The 22,980-nt window shown below is 45.8% G+C and overlaps 1 long non-coding RNA gene across 1 annotated transcript; it reads right to left on the bottom strand.

Moving 5' to 3' along the window:
• Positions 1–5,738: 5,738 nt before the first annotated feature.
• Positions 5,739–12,659, bottom strand: LOC147650228 (uncharacterized). Its single transcript, XR_015277061.1, has 2 exons — positions 12,324–12,659; positions 5,739–7,411 (listed from the first exon to the last, which is right to left on the bottom strand). It is a non-coding gene; the product is annotated as an uncharacterized LOC147650228 (long non-coding RNA).
• Between the last annotated feature and the right edge of the window lie 10,321 nt (positions 12,660–22,980).

Raw genomic sequence — 22,980 nt, 5'->3', positions numbered from 1 at the left:
GAGCAGCTTTGGGCTCTGTGATGAACAGGCCAGGAGACCAGTTCCTTTTAAAAAGGCCTTTATTAAACAGGACAGCTCTGGGGTGGGGCCCGAGGGGTTGCGCACACTGGACACCACAGAAGAGAAGGATCCATGCAGCTTTGTCACTAGGGCAGAGCTGGGCCTTCCTTCCTCACGGGAGTCCCCAGGAAGACTCGTTCTCTTGGCCTCGTAGTCTAGGGTGTCAACCCAGTCGAGTCTCCTCGAGGTTATGTCGGCCTCTGGAGGGAAGTCGGGGGACTCCTCTGGGTCTTCCTCGTTCGATGGTGCTGTTTTTATTCCTTCCCTTTTGTGTGGCTCGTTGTTTCGGGGTTTTTTTTCAGTCTGGGTGCGCCCCATGAGTCTCTGGTCTCTCTTGTTTGCATAAAAGTCCTTATGTCATCCTCCTCCTCAGGGCCCAACTGAACACGGTACAGCAACTTGGGGCAGGGGTACAGTCTTGCCATGTGGGAGTCTAGGAGCAGTGGGGGCAGGCCCTGGCTGAACACGAACAAGAAACACAGGTACAGCAACTTGGGAGAGGGGGCAGGGCCTGGCTGAACAAGGAACAAGAAATATGGGGTATAGCAATTTGTGACAGGGGTACAAGGTAAGTAAACCTGGGACAGGGGTACAAGGTAAGTAAGGGGTTTACAAACAGCAATCGTAACATATTATTCTTAACAATATCCCCCCTCTTATATTTTGATCGGGCTCTAGCCCGCATCAACCATTAACTTCTGGCTCTTGGGAATATCTATCTCTTAATTCTCGATATTGCTCATATATTTCCCTGGCAGTTTTGTGCTCTCGATCCTGACTTTGAGTTTCCATTAACATGATCCTGGCCTGCTTCTTATCTTTTATTTCAGGGATCTGGATGCTTGCTTGTACTGTGGTAGTCACTGTCTTGATTATACAGGGGAGTAAACAGGGTAGGAACAAGAAACTTGCAAATGCACAGACAGCAATAATGACTACCTTTTTCCACCACCCTCCCTTGAAGGACCAAAGGTCATTCCACCAGTCTGAGTTCACCAGAGGAGTCCATTCCTGGGTGCCCACATAAGCTACCTTTCGTATTTCTTTTGAGATGTTTTTGATTACCTCACTCTTATCATCTATCTCCAGACAACATTCAGAGGAATTAAACTTTCCACAAATGCCTCCTTCATCTGCCAATAGGTAGTCCACCACCAGCCGAATCTGATAGACTACTGCCCTGGTTTGTGCCAATTGTGTGCTGATGTGGTCTAAAGCAAGGGCAGTTCTGTTTGACACCACTTCTAATACTGCCTGGAGACGGATGATTCGATTTAACATATAGACTGGGGTACGATACCCCCCGGTTCCATCCTGGGCCCACGTGGCCGGTCCATGTCTTAATTATTTCTTCAGGGGTCCAGATCTTCCCCTTCCATTTCTGATTGCTTCCTAGGTCCATTACATGCCTCCTCTTTTGACTGCCTTTTTTTAAGTCATCATACAAGGGGACTCCCAAGTATGACCCTGATTTCTTAGGTAGGAGGAAAAAAGCAGGCTTTATTATCCCAATCGTGCAGCTTCCTGCCCAATCCCCTGGGAGGTGGGTATATGCAGTGCTCCCACAAATCCAAAATACATACTCAGGGGCCTTCCAAAAAGTGTCCTGTGTGTCTGTAGGATGTTCCCAATATTTTGAGAGTTCTCTTAACCCCCAAAAAGGGTTTATTCCTTTTTCTGCACACTCATGCAGTTTGTACCCCTCATGATAAATACACCCCCTTTCCTTTCTCCCAGTGGCCTGTTTGGTTCTTGGGGGATCCACCTGCTACCCGAATCTTTCACAGTTAGGTATCTTTTGTAGGCCATTTTTACCACAGGGGTTTTGTATCTTTTTCCTGTCCTTTTAATGCATTCTTCCCCGATCACCCTTGTATTCAGATCCCATTGTTCTCGTCCCCTGTTCCCCGTCTGGGGTTTCTGCTCAGTTAATTTCCACCTTAGAATGTCTAAAGGTGCCAGGCTGATCCCTTCCCAGGGCCAAATATCTGACATCTGGGTGTTCCCACATACCCAACAATTGGTTAAGTTTAACTCTCTGCTGATTCTCTCCATCAGGTCAATGAACAGGTTCTTACCCAGTGTTTCATCCAGATCACCTTTCTTTATCCTCAATTGTTTTTCCTTTATTACATCATTCAGTCCCTCCTGTTCAAAGCAGAGCCAGGATTCTCCTACAGGGCATTCTCCAAGCAGGCATTGCCTAAATGAGGCAGTATTTCTAGCAATCCAATATGTCTTTCTTTCCCTCCTCCTGGCAGGTTTCCAATTGGGTATGATCAAAACAGGTGGAATTGATGTTTGTGTGGACCCTCATCAGTGATCCTAGATCCTCTCCATCATATAGGGGATAGTGTAGCACTTTGTACATGCTTCTCCACTGCCCCTTATCCCAAGGCTCACCAGCTGGACCAACATCAGTCCACCTAAGAGTCCGGTATGAGCTAGTTTTGTTTTAGGGAGCTTCATGGCTCACCTTCCCTGTTAGCCTCACCCGGTCTTGCCTCTTAGGTTTTTTTGGGGGATCAGGAGAGATGGGGATCAGGAGAGATGGTATGGTCCTTCTCCTCCCACCTTCTTCTTTAATTTAGTTGCCTTTTTGGAGAATGTTCTGTGGGAGAAGTTAATGGGGGGGGGGGCGGCGGTTTATTCAACCAACTTTGCTAACATCAAAATACTTAACAGCAACAACCACAACAACTTCAAGAACACTCCCACTTAAACCGACCCACTCAGCAGAGTTCTGCAGTTTTGTTTATATTCTTTCTCTCAGTCTATTTCTGGCTGCCTCTTAAGAGTCACTCTTAGACTGGTAGGATCTGTAATGGCAGTCCACTTGGGAGAATTCGTGGGGGATTTTTCTGTGCCTTGTCCACAGTCAGGAGGAGGCGATACTGGTCCTTTTACACGGGAGACGTGAGCCCACCCCTTTTCTTGGGTCCGAATAGCAGCGTGGGTCACCAGCAGGACCTGGAAGGGACCTTCAAATTTTAGGGTTAAGGGGGTGTCTTTCCAGGATTTAATCAATACCCAATCCCCCAGATTAATCTGGTGGATGTTTGTGTCAAGTGGGAAGGTTTGGGGGAGATATCCTCTCCTTCTTAAGTTATTTAGAGCCCTTCCAATTGTCTCTAGGTCCTTTTTAGCCATTTCTTCCCCTTCTATATGATCTCCAGTGCTGTAAGGGGTCATTAGAAAGGGGAGCCCAAACATCATTTCATATGGGGAGGCACCAAGGTCAGATCGTGGCCTGGTTCTGATTCTCAGGAGGGCAAGAGGCAAACACTTTAACCAGTTCATCTGGGTCTCAGCTATTAGTTTTGTTAACACATTTTTCAATGTCTTGTTCATACGTTCCACCTGACCTGAACTCTGGGGGTGCCATGGAGTGTGCAGTCTCCACTTTATTCCTAGAGCCTTTACAATGGCCTGTAAGGCTTGGGAGGTAAAACGGGATCCCCTGTCTGAGTCAATGGTATTCACTAGCCCGTATCTGGGTATAATACTTTCCAGTATTATCTGGGCAACCTCTTCTGCTGTTTCTTTTTTTGTGGGCAATGCCTCTATCCAATGGGTTAGATCAATGGGTCAACTATCTCCAATAGGTGTTTATATCCTTGTATAGGAGGCATTTCTGTGAAGTCTACTTGCACACTCTGGAATGGTCTCATGGCTAACTCTCTTCCCCCAGGTTCAGCTTTTCTCATTACTTTCTGGTTTACCTTCTGGCATATTACAAACCCCTTTGTTATGGCCCTTGCTAGATCATAAACTCCCAAGCATAGGTTTTCCCTCAGAAAATGATCACACAACCCCTGGGTCCCCCAATGAGTCAGTTCATGCATCTCATTTAATATTTTCCAGGCTAAGGCCTTATTTAGAAACTTTCACCCATCTGAGGTTAACCATTCCCCTTATTCCCCTTGAGACAGTTCTAATTTCTTTATTAGTTCCCACTCTTTCTTGGTAAATGTCATAAATACACTAGAAAAGGATATATAAGAAAAGGTTTTATTAATTATAGCAAGCCAGCAATAAGCAAAGTCGGCGCCGGGCGGCAGGGAGGAGGAGGAGAAACCTCTTCCCCACGGAGCTGCCGCGCTTCCCGCTTCTGTGTTTGTCCTTTTATTCGTTTCGGCCTCCTGGTGATGTGGCTTTCTTCTGGCGTTTCTGAGCATGCGTCTGTGGTCATTAGATGATCCTTTTCTACCCTCTTGTGGTCGTAGAAGGGAGGCTTCAAGTCTTCCTCACTCCTGTTCCATTGACCTTTTCTCACTGTTTCTCTCTCCAAGTTTATCTTGTCCTAGTGTTCCAGGAATTTCTGCTAGGCTGTTATTAATTATGCCAACTTCAGCGAGTTAGTGGCCTTCAAACCCCTTTCTCAACTTTATATCTAAAGTACAATTTCGCAAAGCATTCTATCATATCTATATATTTAGGTGAACAAAAGAGTTTCTATCTATCACAAACCCCCCTTTTTCTATTTTTTACTTTTGTTCGCTGAATCTTTGTTCTTTTCTGCTTAATTCTAAATAATCTTCTGTTTCTTCTCCCTTTAAAGCTTCATATTTGGCACGTATTTACGTAAGGTGTGCTGCTTCTAACCTGTTTTTTACAATATTAATAATTTTATTGAGAATGCAAGGGCCTAAAGTAAGTATTAAAATTAGTAAAATTAAGGGCCCCATTATGGTGGATAATAAAGTAGCTAACCAGGGGGAATAATTAAACCAAGATTCATACCAGTTTTGGTGCATTTCTTGTTCTTTTTTTCTCTTTTCCAGTCCTTCCTGTAATTTAGCCATGGTCTCTCTTACTATTCCACTTTTATTTACATATACACAACATTCTTCTTTAAGGGCAGCACAGAGGCTTCCTTGTCGTAAAAATAATAGATTTAATCCCCTTCTATTTTGTAAGGCCACTTCAGCCAGTGAGTCTAGGGAGTCTGTGAGATCTTTTATAGATTTATCAATCCTTCTTAAATCTTCATCTACTGAAATTCTAAGCTCTTTGAGCCCCTGGTGCTGATTTACTAAGGATGCTACACCTGTTCCAAATCCAGCCCCTCCTATGCCTAGCAATACAGCTACTGTTAGTACTGTGAGGGGTTCTCGCTTCACTAAATGATGTTCTGGGTTTTGATATTGTGTATACACATATTCTTCAGAATGATAAATAATCCTGGGAACTATTATAACCTCTATGCAGAATTCATAGGTTTCATTAAAGGTTGTTATAGAAGCACATGGAGTTACTCCTAAAGTGTTACAAACCCATTTAGTATTAGGTGCTGGAATCAGCCACTGAGCTGGCTTGCGAGGGTCATTAATCTGTATTTTTGTTTGGCATAAGTAGTTCTTATCTAGGGGCACATTTCCCACACATTTCCCTTTTCCAGTGACTCGAGATGAGGTTATTCCTGGAGTATTTTCCCTTCCCGATTTCCATAAGCAAGCAGCAGGATTGGTACCATTCACTCTTTTTGGTTCTGCTATGGAGCCTATGGCTTCATAAAAAGGTGGGTTAATGTTATAACATAACCAACATTCTCTAGTTAAATTTGGATGTGTATCATTTAATACTCTAAAGGTAGCTTGCAGAATTTTCCAAAGAGCTTCATTTCCATACTCTTGGGGTGTCTCTACCGTGGTTAATACTTGGGTGTTATTTTCTAATTTTTCTGAATGGTTATTCTGATCCCTTACTTTAGGGTCTTCTACTCCCCACACCACTGGATTTGGTCCAACAGATCCCGAGTCATGGGGAACCACCTCTTTCTTTATGAGTATATGCACCCCCCGATCCCTTCCAGGTTCCCATACTCTGAGACCCCAGGTTCTTCCCAATAACCACCCAGGATCTTGGGATTCTGTAATATTCTGTATATAGTGAAATTTACAAGTTCCAATATATGTTATCTCCCCTGAGGGGCCTATCCAGGGCTTTACACATCTGTGTGGACCCTGTTCGACCTTTAGATACTTATCTGGGTTCTGTACTTGCCATCCCATGGAAATTGTTTCACAGCCCCAATATTTACAGTAAAATTCTCCGGGATAATTACAATATCCTCTGCCTGGGTTAGAAGCTGGGCACATGTATAATACCTTATGACCAGGTGGGAAATAATTAATACCCTTCCACTTAATGAGAGAGTCTAGTGTAACTTGAAAGCTAGGGGCTCCAGAGGTAATTTGTGATTGAATAATAACCTGGTCCTCCCATCGAATTAAGGACCAGTTAAAGGGTTCATGTGTCTTACTTAAACAAAGGTTAAATGTGCTAATTAAAATTATAAATGTTACTGACCTTTTTAATGAGCATTGGTTTCCCTTGCTATAATAGAGGCTTTTTCTTTGTAAAATTCTAGTTTGGGCTTCCCATAAATTATTTTGCTGGGTTGTCTTATTCCCATTCTTGTGGCATTTCCAGGACCATGACCTTTTGGTCCCATGTATATTGGAGTGTTTCCCTCCACAGTTTATTACTCCTCTGCCTCTCCCATCGTCGACCCGGTTGCCTCGGGCCACGGGGTGTACCATCTTCTCGGCAGCAAGAGTATTCTTCAGGAGGGAGATTACTCCTTTTTTTATTCTTTCTTTGTATATATTTTTCCCAATTTCTATGTTTTACTAAAGGGGTATCACACCTCAATTCCTGAAGCCTCCGTCTGCACAACCCAGCCACTATATTTACTACAAAAGGTGCAGGTTCATTTGGATGATAACAATAATACAAGGAATTGACTCCTTTTGAGTAAGTGGCCCACCACTTTTCTGATCCTTTTTCAAATTCCCCTGCCTGTGTTTTGGTTCTTAAGGCCCAATCAGTGAGTCTTCTCTGGGCAATGTAGCAAAATCTACACACCCCTCTCGGTGGGTAGCCTCTATGACAGTGGGTCCACCAATGTTCTTCACATATTATACATTTAAAACAAACAAAAGGGTAACAATTCTGGCATACAGCACAACCTATTTTAACATTTCTATTATATATTTCCTCACTACTAGATGGCGGTATCTTATATTCTATATAAAAGCCTTTATGGAGTTTACTTTCATAAGTCTCTATACAGATTAATAATTTTCAGATATCTTTTTTTTTTTTTTTTTTTTTTTTCCAGGATATTTTAAGTCTCAGGTCCCCAGCCGGGCTAACCACTTTCTAGTTATTAGTTTGTTTTTGGTGGCTCCACAGGTCCCTTAATTCGACTTGCATGTGTCCATCCTTTCTCTGCGGTTCGGACTGCAGAATCAGTTGTTAGTAAGACTTGATACGGTCGTTCCCACTTTGGTGTTAGGGGATTCTCTTTCCAACTTCTTATCAACACCCAATCTCCGGGTTGTACCTGATGTAATATAAAATCCAATGGTGGTCTTTGAGCTAGCATTCCTTTTTCCCATAATGCCTTCTTATACTTCATTAATTTTATTAAGTACTTATTGATATATTGGTCACTCACATTTGGATGTGTTTGAACTTCTTCTGTATTATAAGGCATACCATATAACATCTCAAAAGGGGAAATTCCCAAATCTGCCCTTGGCTGAGTTCGAATATTTAGAAGGGCTAGTGGAACACATTTGACCCATGATAGTTTTGTTTCGATCACCAGTTTAGTAAGTTGTTTTTTTATTTCCCCATTCATTCTTTCTACTCTCCCAGAACTTTGAGGGTGCCAAGGGGTGTGTTGTTCCCACTTTATTCCTAATGCCTCCGACACCTCTTGAGTTATTTTTGATGTAATATGGGGACCTTTGTCAGAATCTATTGTCTCTGGTACCTGGGAATTATTTCTTCCAATAACACCTTTACAACTGTTCGTGAAGTTTCCCTAGATGTAGGGAAAGCTTCTACAAAATGGGTGAGATGATCCACTAGGACCAGGAGATATTTAAGTCTCCCTACCTTTGGTAGTTCTGTAAAGTCAATTTGAATATTTGCAAAAGGTCTTTTTGCCAAGGGTCTCCCTCCATAAGGTTATTTTCTAAGATTCTTCCTATTTGCTTTTAAACATGGGAGGCAGCTTCTAGTAATTTGCTTAGCTAAATCTCGAATACTTGTGCTCATATACTTTGCTGCAAAATAGTCTATTAGTCCTTGTGCTCCCCAATGTGTCCTTTGATGTATTTTTTCTAATATTCTCTGAGCTATGGCTTTTGGTAGTACTTCCCGGCCATCTGGAAGGAACCATCTCCCATCTGAGTTTTCTACCGCCCCTGTCTCTGGGAGTTTTAATCTCTCTCCCTCAGTAAATTTACTTCTTAAACCACTATCCTTATGTTCCATAATTTCTTCATGCCCCCCTTTTTCTTTTAGGACCATTGTCCGTAATGCCGCCCGTTTTGCCTCCTGATCTGCAGCATTATTTCCCCTACTCCTCAAGTCCATTCCCTTCTGATGTCCTTTCAAATGAACCACGGCCAACCTTTTGGGCCCTCTCAGGGCCTTTAATACTGCAATTATGAGTTTTTTGATGGACTAAATCTTTCCCTTGGGAATTTATTAAACCTCTTTCTTCCCACAATTTACCGAATGTATGCACCACCCCATAACTATATCTGGAATCTGTATATATTGTCCCCTCCTTCCCTTCTAATAATTTCAATGCTCTTAATACTGCATACAATTCACAAGCTTGGGCTGACCAGGATTTATCTAATGGACCTGATTCTAGGACTTGCAAATCAGGTCCTCTTACTATGGCATAGCCTGTTTTCCTCTTTCCTTCTATTACTCTGGAGGACCCATCCACAAACAACTTTTCTCCGCTTTCTAATTCCTCTTCTTCTAAATCAGGTCTAATTTTGGTCTGTTCCTCAATTGTAGTTATACAATCATGTATCAGGGATTTTCCTTCGGGTTCTCCATACAAAAATGCAGCCGGATTTTGTAAAGTGGTGGTTTCTAATATTAAGTTTGGGGCCTCAACTAAAATTCCTTCATATTTTAAAAGTCTAGCATCTGAAATCCACTTATCCGCCTTTTGTTGTAACACACCCCGAATATTATGGGGGGACATTACCTTCAAATTGCTATTAAAGGTAATTTTCCTAGCTTCCTCTACCAGCAGGGCACATCCTGCTATTACTTGCAGACAAGTTGGCCAGCCCTTACTCACGGGGTCCAAAATCTTTGATAGATACCCTATCGGCTTCTTTCTCCCTGCCCACTCTTGAGTCAGGACTCCAAAGGCAATTCCATCCTCCACATTTACAAACAAACAAAAAGGTCTTTTTAAATCTGGGAGACTCAAAACAGGAGCATGAATTAAACTCTCTTTTAGCTCCTGAAATTTTTCTGTATCTTCTAAACTCCATTTCATTAATCCCTCTTGTGTCAATTTATAATATAAAAATTTAACTTTACCACTATAATTTTCAATCCACTGTCTACAGTATCCTGTTAATCCCAAGATTTGACGTACCTGTCTTTTATTTTTTGGAATGGGTAATGATAAAATTCCTTGTACTCTCTCAGGATCTATCTTTTTTTTTCCTTCCTTCAGATAATGACCTAAATATTTTACCTCTTTTTCAACAAATTGGAGCTTTGCTTTGGATACTTTCAATCCCTTTAAACTCAGAAAGTTTAATAACTTAATACTCTGTCTCCTTACGTCTTCTTCCTTTTTCCCAGCTAAAAGTAAATCATCCACATATTGTATCAAGGTCACTCCCGGGTCTATTTGATAATCCTGTAAAACCTGTTCTAGTGCTTGCCCAAATAAATTAGGGGATTCCGTGAATCCCTGGGGCAATACCGTCCATCTCAGTTGTTGTCTCCTCCCCGTATCTGGATCTTCCCATTCAAAAGCGAAATAATCTTGACTAGCCTCATCAAGAGGACAGGCCCAGAATGCATCTTTTAAATCTATAACACTGTACCACAAACTGTCAGGCCCCAACTTGCTTAGTAACGTGTACGGATTTGCAACTACGGGAAACCGTGCTACTGTACGTTTGTTAATTTCTCTTAAATCTTGTACCAAACGATAAGTCCCATCTGGCTTCTTTACTGGCAGTATGGGTGTGTTAAAAGGTGACATACATGGTTCTAATAGTCCCTTGCTTAACAATCTATCAATTTCTGGTTTCAACCCTCTTCGTCCCTCAAGTGACAAGGGATATTGTTTTATTCTGACTGGAATTTCTGGGTTTTTAATAGTGACCGAGAATGGGGTTATCTTCAGTTGTCCCACACTCTCAGGTGTATACCACACTTCTGGGTTTATTTTGTCTTCATCTTCTACTCTTAAAGGACATAATCTTATTTTCCACTCCCTATCAACTACCCAATTCAATAATTAAATCTCGTCCCAACAAATTATAATCTGCTTCTGGTACTAACAAAAAATTTCCCACCCCAATCTTTGACTCTGATTCTATTATCACATCTTTAATAACCCCCACTTCAAAGGGTTCCCCCTTTGCTCCCACTACCGTGGCAGTTTCTTTAGATATACTACATCCTGTAGGTAAAAACTGAATGGTTGATCTCTCAGCTCCAGTATCCACCAAGAAGGTTATTTCTTGGTGCTGGGGACCCACTTTTAGCTTTATCAAGGGCTCTTTCTGATGGTCTTGGGTCCCTAAAAAGAAGAGCCCCTGACTCCCCTAGTCTTCTTTGAACATCTTTTCATCCTTAATCCTTACCCTACATTCTCTTTTAAAATGCCCTTTCTTTCCACAGTAAAAACAAGTCTTAGTGTTTTGTTGTTCCTTTGAATCCCTAATTGGTCTCTGTTGTTTCCCTTTCCATGTTTGATCCCTACTCTCTCTTACAGCAGCCGCCATCATTTTAATCTGCCTCTTCTGAGCCTCCTCTTCCCTTCTAACATACACTTTTTGTGCTTCTGTCAAAAGTTCATCCAAACTTTTATCTTGCCACCCATCCAATTTTTCTATCTTCCTCCGAATATCCTCCCAGGCTTTTGCCACAAATTGTGTTTTAAGCAATGCTTGTCCCAACTGAGTATCTGGATTCATTCCAGAATATAATTGAAAATTTTTTCTTAATCTCTCTAACCATTCTGTAGGAGTTTCATCTTTCTTCTGCCTCTCATTAAATGCTTTATTAATATTATGACCCCTTGGGACTGCCTCCCTAATTCCCTGGATTATAATAGTTCTTAAATCCTGCATGTGCACTCTATGGGCTGGATTCTGATGATCCCAATGGGGATTTTGGAGGGGCCACTTTACATCGGCCAGTGGTCCCTGGGCATGCTGAGCATCCCAGATACGCATTCCTTCCCTTCTAATCATGTTTCTCTCTTCTGCTGTGAATAAAATACTCAAAATGGATTGTAATTCTTCCCAAGTGCATATATTAGGTCCTAAGAATTGATCAACTCTTTCTGCAACCCCCAACGGATCTTCCAATAAATGCCCCATCTCCTTTTTAAAATCTCTGACATCCCCCGAATTAAGGGGGACAGATATAAACCCTATTCCAGCTTGGGGGCCACCCATTGGCATCTCTCTTAATGGGAATAGGTTCTCCTGTCTCCTTCTGAATCTGTTCCTAGTAACAGGCCCCACCTCTGGCAGGTCGAAATCCTCCTCCTCGGGATTCAGAGGGGGAGGAGGAGGAGCTCGTGGTGGTGGTGGTGGTGGTGGTGGTGGTGGTGGTGGTGGTGGTAGTGGTACAAACGGAGGGGGGGGGATTATCAAAGCATCTTCTTTTCGAGATTTCTTTTTCTTTCCCTTCCCCTCCCCCAAATTCTCTGTCAACCTAAATATAAAAGCCTCGGGATTCACTACCCAGGTCTCTGCATAAGCACTTTCCTCTGGGTTAAAGGGAATCTTTTTTCTTACCCATGAATTTAACTTTTGTTTAACCCAATCTTCAGTTGATCCAAATACAGGCCAAAATACATTCCTTGAAATTTCCTTTCCTCCCCATACTTCTACACAATAATGAATCATTTTTGCCTTATCCTTATTTTCTGTTCCGGGGAAATGCTCCCAATTCTCTAATATAAAACCCAACGGACTATCTCTAGGTACCGGTGGGAGCTTAATGGATACAGGGTGCTTGCTCTTCCCCTGTCCCATTCTTCCGGAGTGCCTGCAATCACACAGCCGCTTTCGCTTCCCCTCATTTGTGGCCCACGCCCTCGTGGGCCAATGGGAACCGCACTACTTGAGGGTCCAAACTCACTTGGGGAATCTGGCTGCCAGTCCCCCTCTCACACACACCCCACTCGCCACACTCCGGGACCCTGACCCCAACCGAACGGCTCTCGTAATACTCACGCGTCCTGCGTCTTCGTCCGGACACTGTGCACAGATTTTAAGGGGTCGACCGGTCTCCCTTTTGCTTATTGCTTGGATCTTTTAGGTTCATCGGTACAACTGAGGCAGAAACCGGTCCTCTGGACCGCTAAATATTAAAGCGGGGGCGCCCACCAGTGGTACCGAGAATCCGTCCTGCAGATTGTATCCGAGTCACGGCACCAAATTTGTTATAAATACACTAGAAAAGGATATATAAGAAAAGGTTTTATTAATTATAGCAAGCCAGCAATAAGCAAAGTCGGCGCCGGGCGGCAGGGAGGAGGAGGAGAAACCTCTTCCCCATGGAGCTGCCGCGCTTCCCGCTTCTGTGTTTGTCCTTTTATTCGTTTCGGCCTCCTGGTGATGTGGCTTTCTTCCGGCGTTTCTGAGCATGTGTCTCTGGTCATTAGATGATCCTTTTCTACCCTCTTGTGGTCGTAGAAGGGAGGCTTCAAGTCTTCCTCACTCCTGTTCCATTGACCTTTTCTCACTGTTTCTCTCTCCAAGTTTATCTTGTCCTAGTGTTCCAGGAATTTCTGCTAGGCTGTTATTAATTATGCCAACTTCAGCGAGTTAGTGGCCTTCAAACCCCTTTCTCAACTTTATATCTAAAGTACAATTTCGCAAAGCATTCTATCATATCTATATATTTAGGCGAACAAAAGAGTTTCTATCTATCACAGTAAAAATTGGTTCCTTCCTTCATTCCGTCCTCTTCAGTTACTACCTCATCCAGTTTAAAATCTTTTACTGATTCTTTTGGATCCAAGGCCACTCCTTTAGCTGCTTGGTCAGCAAGTCGGTTCCCTCTGCTTTCTAAGGAGTCTCCCTTCTGATGCCCCTTTGTGTGGACCACTGCAATCTCTGTGGGTTTGGTCAAGGACTCTAATACTGATTTAATCAGCCCTTCATGTGCCAGGTTCTTCCCTTTGGAGTTCAGGTAGCCTCTCTCCTCCCAGATCTTACCAAAGGTATGGACTATCCCAAAGGCATACTTTGAATCTGTATAGATGGTTCCTTTCTCTTTCTCTAGCAAGTCCAGACCCCTCTTAAGCGCATGAACCTCACAGCACTGAGCTGACCAACTGGGGGTTGGTCTCCCTTTTTCTAGGACCTCTAGTTTTCCTTCCCCTACCTCTATGACCACTGCATACCCTGAATATCTTTTCCCCTCCACCACCCTGGAGGAACCATCAGTAAATAGTACCTTCCCATAGGGCAGGGGTACGTCTCCCAGATCCTCCCTCACTTTGGTTTGGAGATTTACCAATTCTAAGCAGTCATGTTCTAATTCGGGCAGAGGCTCCCCTGACAAAAATTGTGCCGGGTTCAGGCCCTTGGAGGTTACTAGCTCCAAATTGCTAGTATCCATTAGGATGACCTCATATTTTAATATCCTGGCATCTGTCAGCCACTGCTGTGCCTTTCGGCTCAAGATTGTTTTTAAATCATGTGGCGTGTGGACTCTGATCTTACCCTGTAGAGTTAGCTTTTGGGCCTCTTCTATTAGAAAGGCAGCAGCAGCTGTTGATTGCACGCAGGTGGGCCACCCACGAGCTACCGGGTCCAGCAGTTTGGATAGATAGGCTATGGGCTTACGACATCCTCCCCATTCCTGGGTCAGAACCCCATATGCAGTCCCTTCTTCAGAGTTGACAAACAAATCGAATTCCTTCTTTAAATCAGGCAAGCTTAAAACTGGTGCTGAGGACAGCTTAACCTTCAGCTGATTTAATTGCACTTCATCTTCAGCTGTCCACCTTATGGGTTCACAACCAACCAGCTTTTCATAAAGAAACTTGACGCTCTGGGTATATTGTTCTATCCATAGTTTGCAATATCCAAAAAGACCTAAGAGTTTTCTCATGTCCCTCTTTGTTTTTGGTGCAGGTATGGCTAGAATGCCTGATACTCTCTCTGGGCTCAGTTCCTTACTGCCCTGTCTTATTATGTGTCCCAAGTAAATGACTTTGGGCTCTACAAACTGTAATTTATTCCGGGACACCCTTAATCCCTTGGTCCCCAAGAAATTTAACAGCCGCACACTGGTTTTTCTTACCCTGTCTTGATCTTCCCCTGATATCAAGAGATCATCAACATATTGTAAAATTTGGATGTCACCTTCGGGATCAAATTGGCTCAGTAATTCTTCCAATGCTTGCCCAAAAGGGTTCAGGAACTCTGTAAAGCCTTGAGGCAACTGAGTCCACCTGAACTGTTGCTTTCTTTTCTTTTCAGGATATTCCCATTCAAAGGCAAACCAATCACGGCATTCTTCTGCTAGGGAACATGCCCAGAATGCATCCTTCAAATCGATAACTGTGACCCAAGCATGTTCATTAGGTACTTGACTCAGGAGGGTGTATGGATTCGACACCACTGGGTGCCTGCTAACAGTCCTCTTATTTACTTCCCTCAGGTCCTGGACTAACCGGTATCTCCCTTCTGCCTTTTTAACAGCTAAAATCAGGGTGTTATGGGGGGACATGCATGGCTCTAAAAATGCCTTCTGCCAGCAGGTGATCAATAACTGGGGCCAGTCCTTTTTTGCCCTCTAGGGACATTGGGTACTGCCTGATTCTGACAGGAGGGGTTCCCTTCTGGATTTCAATCTTTATTGGGGAAATACCTAAATATCCGAACTTTCCTTCTTCTGCCCAAACCTCAGAGTTCATCTCTTCTATATCTTCTGTTGTTAGCTTCATCATATGGACCACCATTTTTCCATTCACTGGTATTACTCCTACTCCCAGTTGTACCTGCAAGTCTCTTCCCAGCAAGTTAGTCTCTAAGTCTGGTAGGTACACAAAGTCTGCATAGCACTGCCGAGAATTTCCTTTCACTTCAACATTTTTTATCACAGGAGCCATGAAGGGTTTTCCCTCAGCTCCTGACACTTCACAAACTTTGTTGCTTAAAAACATTCCAGTTGGGAGCTTGTTCAAACTTGAACGGTCTGCTCCCGTGTCTGCTAAAAATTCAAATTCCTCACTCTGGGGACCTACCTCAAGGTTTACCAGGGACTCTTCTCGGTGTTTCATTGGGTCCCCTATTACATATAGCCCCTGACACCCCTAATCACAACCTTCCTCTCCCCTTAAGATTTTCTCCATGACATCCTGCTCTCTAGCTATTGCCTCATCCAGGGATAATTTCTTGCAGTCCCTTTTGAGATGCCCAGTCTCTCCACAGTAATAACACCTCCCACTCACTCGAGGGTTCCCAGAGTTGGTCCATGGAGACATAACCGATTTCTTCTTATCTCCCTCCAACTGGGACTTTGGCTTTCCATCACCTTGTTGATCTCCATCTGCCTGATTCTTGTCTGCCCTGACAATCTCCCGGGCCACCGCCACCATGAGCCTTGTGCCTTTGTCTTCGTCTTCTCCTCTTCCTCCTCAAGTAGACTCTTAGAGCCTCTTTCAATAGCTCATTGATCCCCTTTTCTTGCCAGTCGTCTAGTTTTTCAAGCTTCCTCCTGACATCAGGCCAGGACTTAGTCACAAACTGCACTTTTAACACTTGGCCCTCAGGACTGTCAGGGTCTATGTTCTAATATAGCTGAAAATTTCTCCTCAACCTATTCAACCAGGTGGCTGGAGTCTCGTCCTTCTCCTGGGTCCCATCAAAGGCTAGTTTTGTGTCATTACCCCGGGGAACTGATTCCTTAATACCCTTCACTATTAGGGACCTGTAGTCCCTCATGTTCCGCCTTCCCTCCTCCCTGTTAGGATCTCACCCTGGATCTACCTGTGGGAGTTTATACTCTCCTGGGAGTCCTGATCTATTCTCCCTTTCCCAGATTCGTATCCCTGCAGTACAGATCATGGCTACCTCTTCAGGGTTAAATAAGATGTTTAAAATAGAGTTTAACTCCCCCCAGGTGTAAGTATTTGGACCCAGGAACTGGTCTACCTGGTTGGCTATCCCTACTGGGTCTTCAAGTAAGTTCCCTAGCTCTTTCTTGAATCCCCAGACTTCTGAAGCTGTCAACGGGGCATTGACAAACCCTACCCCTCCAGCTACTCCTCCCATAGGGACTTCTCTCAGGGGAAGGAGCTTAGTTGTCTTAGATCACGTGTGACAGTAGGGTCCATCTCCAAGATCCTGTTCCTGACTGGAGGTGGGAGTCCTAGGGAGCTGCTGGTTGTTAGGAGGAGGATTGGTATTAAATTTGGGGGTACTCAGCTCCCAGTTGGGAGGGGGCAAAGGGACAGTACTAGGCGAGGGAGAAGAAACTTGGTCTTGTAATAGGCAGAAACTCTTTTGTTCACCTAAATATATAGATATGATATGATGCTTTGCAAAATTGTACTTTGTGTGTAAAATCGGGAAGAGGTTGAAGGCTGCTAACTCGCTGAGGCTGGCATAATTATTAACAGCCTAGCAGAGAGTCCTGGAATGCTAGGACAAGATAAACCTTGAAGGGAAAACAGTGAGAAAAGGTCAGCAGAGTAAGAGTGAGGAAGACTTGGAGCCTCCATTTTACGACCACCAGAGAGCAGAAGAAGACCCTCTAATAACCAGAGACGCATGCGCAGAGACGCTGGAGAAAAGACACGTAACCCGGAAGTCGAGACAAATAAAAGGAGAAACACGGAAGCAGGAAGCGCGGCAGTTTCGTGGAGAAGAGACTTTTTCTTCTCCCTGCCGCCTGGCGCCGACTTTTGCTTATTGCTGGCTTGCTGTAATTAATAAAACCTTTCCTTATATATCTCTTTCTAGTGTATTCATAACAGTCTGATGTAGGGGTCTCTGGAGGTGAGGGAGAGGTAGCAAGTAGATTAGAAGGGACTGGGGCCACCAATGGTGGTGGAGTTGAGGAAAAGGGTATCGGGATGGTAGAGGAGGCTGAAGATGTAGAGGGGGATTGGTTCGGGCGGAAAGGGTTTGAATCGGATATACAAGGGTCTTGTGGGGGTGATGCAGAAGGGGAAAAGGTTGGGAATTGGGTGAAGAAGTCTGGGGTGCTATTGGGTATGCAGGAGGAGGGGGTAGATGATCCAGGGGGTCCCATCTACTACCTGTTTCGCTAGCCTCCTTTTCTTGCTTCCTACTTTCTTTCCCTTCCCTCTTCTGTTCCTTTAACTTGCATACTTTCACCATCTCTGTGTCTACTCTTTCCTTCAGCCACAAGGCTGCATAACTGATCTCTTCTGGACTCAAGCCTCTTCTAGTTTTCAGATGCTGGTACAGTTGCGAGCACATCCAAGGATCTTTAGTACCATACCAAGGCCACTGTCCTTGCATCTCTAGTTTGGGCCAGACCTCTATACAGTAATGGATCATCTTGATCTGGTCTAGGCCCTCGGCGGCCTCTTGTGCATCCCAGCAATTTAACATTTGCCCTAGTGGGCTATCAGGGGGAATGGTTCTGGTGGCCTCTTCATTCCCCTTGGGACCTACTCTCTTACTTAAACACTGTCCCCTTGCTCCTCCTATCTCCGGGCCTTCATTTTTATAAAAAAACAACTTACGGTGCCTCTACCCAAACGAAACTGGAACTGACAGGCAACACAACCTCTAACCAACTTAAAATTGGCCCTTACTTAAACTAAACTTTATAAAGGTGCCCCTACTCAAACTGAAAATTTCTAATGACAGGCAACTGATCTTTCAAACCTCAACAAAAAACCACTTACACTCTAGGAACTCACTCTCTCCTTTCACACTAGGGAATACACTCTGTCTTCTCACACAGGAATCTACACCCTTTCCTACACTCGGCCGGCCTTCCACTCACGCTTCCAATTTTCTGGGGCTTGCAGTCTCTGCTTGCCCCTGGGGTTAGGTCCCAGCGGGGCTTGCAGTTTCCGCTTGCCCCTCCCTACACCCCAATCACGTTCCCCTCACGCCTCGCCTCCCTGACCCCCTTGCCAGCAAAGACTATGAGCACTCCTGGGTCGATATCGAGGGGACCCTAGCACTAGACACTCCTGGGACCTTCCCCCGTCCCTGTCTCAGTGCCGTCCACAAGATTTGGTCAGCAGGGCTCACCCCGGAACCCCCTGCCCCTCCGCTCCCTGACTATCCCCCTTACCCAGTGAGAATAGCTTCTGCGCGAGGGCTGAGTGTGAGTGGTGGGAGAATTCCCCCTTGCCTCCTAGCCACTCCGCCCACCAGGGGATGGCTTTGGCTAAGGGATGCGTGAGTGTATTACTCTAGCTGCCTTGCCCGCCTGTGCAGACTACCTGCCCCTGTGCTCTCCGGCAGCAGGTTGACGACCTCCCTTCCCAGGAACCCCTAGAGCCTTTCAGCATGTCCTGTGTCACAGACCCTGGGAAGCGAGGGCCCTTTGCTGACCGCCTGGTGCCAGTAGGGCATGGGGACCCCCAATTCCAATTCCCCAGTCAGGTCATTTTGAGTACCCAAGCGAGGGGGGGGGGGGGGTGTTCACTCACACCTAACCTAGGCACCCCCACACACCACCCCAGGAGTTACCTAGATTTCCAATTCCCCTGTCAGTTAAGTACCCAAGCAGGGGGGGTGTGTTCACTCACACCTAACCTAGGCACCCCCACACACCACCCAGGGAGTTACCTAGATTGCCTGCGTGTGACTCTCACTCGCCTATACCTTCCACACGCCCGGAGCAGCCTAGGCCGTTAAGCCCTTTTCAGTACAGGGGCCTACCCCTATGTGCACCACTCACACTCTTAGGTACCTTCTGCGCACTCAGAGCGGGGGCTTTTATCCCCAGGAGACGCCTCACTCATTTCTCTGGGCCCAATTAGGCCTCTTTCGCTTCCTGCCGTTCCCGGCCAGCCCCCTCGCGGGAGTCCAGAACCGTGGTACTGGGCAGTCCGCACTCACCCCGGGGGTCCGAGCTGCCAGCCCCCGTCTCACTCACACATCCACTCACTCGCCTCCTACTCCCGCCACCGGTGGCTTACCCAATCCGGCGCTCTTCTACGACGTCAATCCCAGGCTGTCCAGCCAGGTGCGGTATAGCCAGCTGTCCCCCGGAGGCCCAATAGGGCAGGCAGCCGTCCCATCCCTGGTCCTCTTCGGGGCATGGCTATCCCAGACGAGCCCCCAAGCTGTGATGAATGGGCCAGGACACCAGCTCCTTTTAAAAAGGCCTTTATTAAACAGGACAGCTCTGGGGTGGGGCCCGAGGGGTTGCGCACACCGCCACCGCTCCCACTGGACACCACAGAAGAGAAGGATCCATGCAGCTTTGTCACTAGGGCAGAGCTGGGCCTTCCTTCCTCACGGGAGTCCCCAGGAAGACTCGTTCTCTTGGCCTCGTAGTCTAGGGTGTCAACCCAGTCGAGTCTCCTCGAGGTTATGTCGGCCTCTGGAGGGAAGTCGGGGGACTCCTCTGGGTCTTCCTCGTTCGATGGTGCTGTTTTTATTCCTTCCCTTTTGTGTGGCTCGTTGTTTCGGGGGTTTTTTTCAGTCTGGGTGCGCCCCATGAGTCTCTGGTCTCTCTTGTTTGCATAAAAGTCCTTATGTCATCCTCCTCCTCAGGGCCCAACTGAACACGGTACAGCAACTTGGGGCAGGGGTACAGTCTTGCCATGTGGGAGTCTAGGAGCAGTGGGGGCAGGCCCTGGCTGAACACGAACAAGAAACACAGGTACAGCAACTTGGGAGAGGGGGCAGGGCCTGGCTGAACAAGGAACAAGAAATATGGGGTATAGCAATTTGCGACAGGGGTACAAGGTAAGTAAACCTGGGACAGGGGTACAAGGTAAGTAAGGGGTTTACAAACAGCAACCATAACATATTATTCTTAACAGGCTCCTTGAGCACAGCTGCAAAGGAGCAGGACAGCTCCTGGTGAAGGTCTGACAGCCCCTGGCTGGTCCTTGAACAGCTCTCAATGTAGTTCTGCCGGTGGTGCTGTCGGTCTCGGACCAGCTGTGACTGCAGCAGGGACACCTGAAAGAGGCACAAGGCCCGGCTCAGACAAGCCCACGCTGGCAGCAGCATCCACAGCCCCACGGTACCGGCTGTCAGGGCAGACACAGCCTCCAACTGCAGCCCTCACCAACACTCTGCCCTCGGGGAAGGGGAAAGGAACAGGCTCCCAGACTGGCCCTGAACAGAGCTCAGATGATCAACAAGTCCAGTCCAAGGCTGCCAAACCCTTCCCACGTACATCCCTCAGCCCCCACAGGTCTAGCAGAGAGAGTTCCAACAGCAGTGAGGAACCCAACTCTGATTTCCAAAGGACACATTTGGGCCACTGACCCCTTGCTCCACAGGCTGTGCATCAGCAGGAGGGCTACTGCTGCTCCCCTGAGCTGCTGGAGAACTCTTCTCTTTGAGCTACTGGACAGCCAGCCCAGGCCTGAGGGGAATGTTGTGCTTGGCCTTTTTTGGTGCTTTCTTGAGGCATTTTAGCACCCAAAGCCCTATTTTACACCTCCCTCTTTTTTAATTATTCATTAAATATGGCTTTAACTGATTTATATATGCCCACATTTATTATGCTTCTACACCATTTAATTTTGAGGGATTCTCAAAGGGGTTTGGGGGGTTTTCTTGTTTTTGCCAGGTTTTAGTGCACAAGCTGCCTTTTCAACCTTCCACTGTTTAAATGTAATGAATAGATAGCCTGAAATATTTCATACTTATTGGAATTTATTCCATTTTTGTCAGCTTTGTTGAAATTTGGAGGAGGTTTTGAGGCTTTTCCCAGCCAGCCAATGACTGAGGGCAGTTTGGCAAAGGCGGGAACCCTCAGCCCCGCCCCCGTCTCGCCCAGCCAATCCTTGAGGGCACTTTTCCCGGCCCGCGGTTTGGGCGGGAGCCGCCCCCCCCCATTGTCAATCACTGAGGGGCTTCGGCTGAGGCGGGAACTTCTCCCCGGCCTCCCCTCGCCGGTCACTGCCGCCCCTCCCCTGCCTCGCTCCCAGTGGCTCCTTGTGACTCTGAATTTTCCCCAGCTGCCCCAGTCTGGGCTGGTTTGTACTGGTTTATTCTCCCCGCTCCCTATGGATGCTAGCTTTGGAACAGGCTGCAGGGAGCTGCAGAAACCGCAGGCCCATGGCCTCTCAGTCCTGCCTGAGAAGCTAGCCTGAAATCTTCATAAGAGGATTTCAAAACAATCCTCAGAGACAGAAAACAACTGCCAGGTGATGTTTGTCTGTCCTCTTGTTTTCCTTGCAGGAGAGAGTCAGGGGGATAGTGTGCCCCACTGACCAATGATGGTGATGTAACACTTTGCTAACCAATAAGAGTTTCTTTTCTGTACTTTTCCATGTATCTAAGACAAGCCTAGAGCAATAAACTAGACAGATTCTCCTGTTGTGACTCCCTTGAGAGTCAGTGTCGTTCTTTATCGCCGTTCCCAATCAGAATGACAGCTCCCCAGGTAGAGGAGCTCCGCTACCCCCAGCGCCCAGAGCATACAAGTCATGTCGCTAGAGCTTCCTGACCACAAAGGAGACAGAGGAGTCCTGTAGAAGTCCTGTGATTCGAACAAAGGGAAAGAGTCCATTAGGCGTGTCTCCAATGGGATCTCTCTGAATCAGTTGAAGCAAGTGGCCTTCTTTTCTTCTCATTCTTTTTCCCTGTTGGCTGGGGTACTTGGAAGGTGCTCGAGACATCCTGATCCACCTATCCATGTCCCTCTTATTATGCGCCCTCTGTAAAACACATGACCCATGATCATTGCAACTGGCTAAATCAATTGATATTTTTCAGTGAGCTTTACTAATGGACATGGGCTGCTCCTCAGCCAAGCTCATGCTAAACTGCTGAACTTTGGGAAGAAGAACAAAGACTTTATAGGATTGTGAGAGATGAGGTGATATTTTTTGCTGAAGCCAAAAGGTTATTAGGTGAAAGAATTATGAAAAACGAGGTTCACTCTCCTGTAACATTTTAAAAGGTTTAATAAAGACAATAAGAGACAGAAAATAAAGCAAAGAGTAAGGGCTGGATGCCTTGGCTCTCTGCCAAGAGCACACCTGGTGCTTTGGAAACACCCTTTATATACCATTTGTACAGTATGGACTATATGCATATTCAGACTTTTCTAGGAAATGTTTTGCATGGCCACTCTTTGGGTCCACCTTTCTAGAGCATGCGTGTTCCTTGACTTTGTGCATTTAATTTCTCTCTTATCGTCTTTGACTTTGGGCCATGGCTCGTTCTTCCACAGGCAGTAAGTGCTGAGAGCAGCCTGGGCCCCCTCATCTGTTCACTGGAGGTTATCCTGCCCGTTCTGACAGGACTTAAACCTAACGTCTAAAATTCTTCTGACCTACGCCTCAGTTCTAGTTAACAGCAGGAGAGTGAGAAAAAGACATCGCAAAAGCTATTCTAACATTATACATGCACCGTTCATCTTAATACTTGTGAAAAGCCAATAGCATAGTATGCATTTATAACAGAATGAAACTTGCTGGTTCTGTGTGTTGCCATTTGTGGTTTGGATATGTTCTGCTTAGTTTGTTTGGTGCTGTTGTGGGCTGGGAGAGAGGAGGGGTTGAAGACCTGAAGACAAAGGAAGTAGAATGAGAGAGGAGGGCACAGAAAAGTAGGCAGTTGGGAGAGAATGTAAAGTCCAGTGTACCCAGCCATGAGGGATTAGCATTTAAGAAAACAAAGGGAAACACCTAAGGAAGATCAGGCTGCTGGAGGCTGATGGGAGTTTTTCTCCTGGCCAATAACTGGCCAT

Source organism: Cyanistes caeruleus, chromosome 16 (genome assembly GCF_971803275.1).
Source record: "Cyanistes caeruleus chromosome 16, bCyaCae1.hap1.1, whole genome shotgun sequence".
Classification (NCBI taxonomy): Eukaryota; Metazoa; Chordata; class Aves; order Passeriformes; family Paridae; genus Cyanistes; species Cyanistes caeruleus.
The sequence above is the reverse complement of the archived record's forward strand: the minus strand, read 5'-3'. Positions and strand labels throughout refer to the sequence as shown.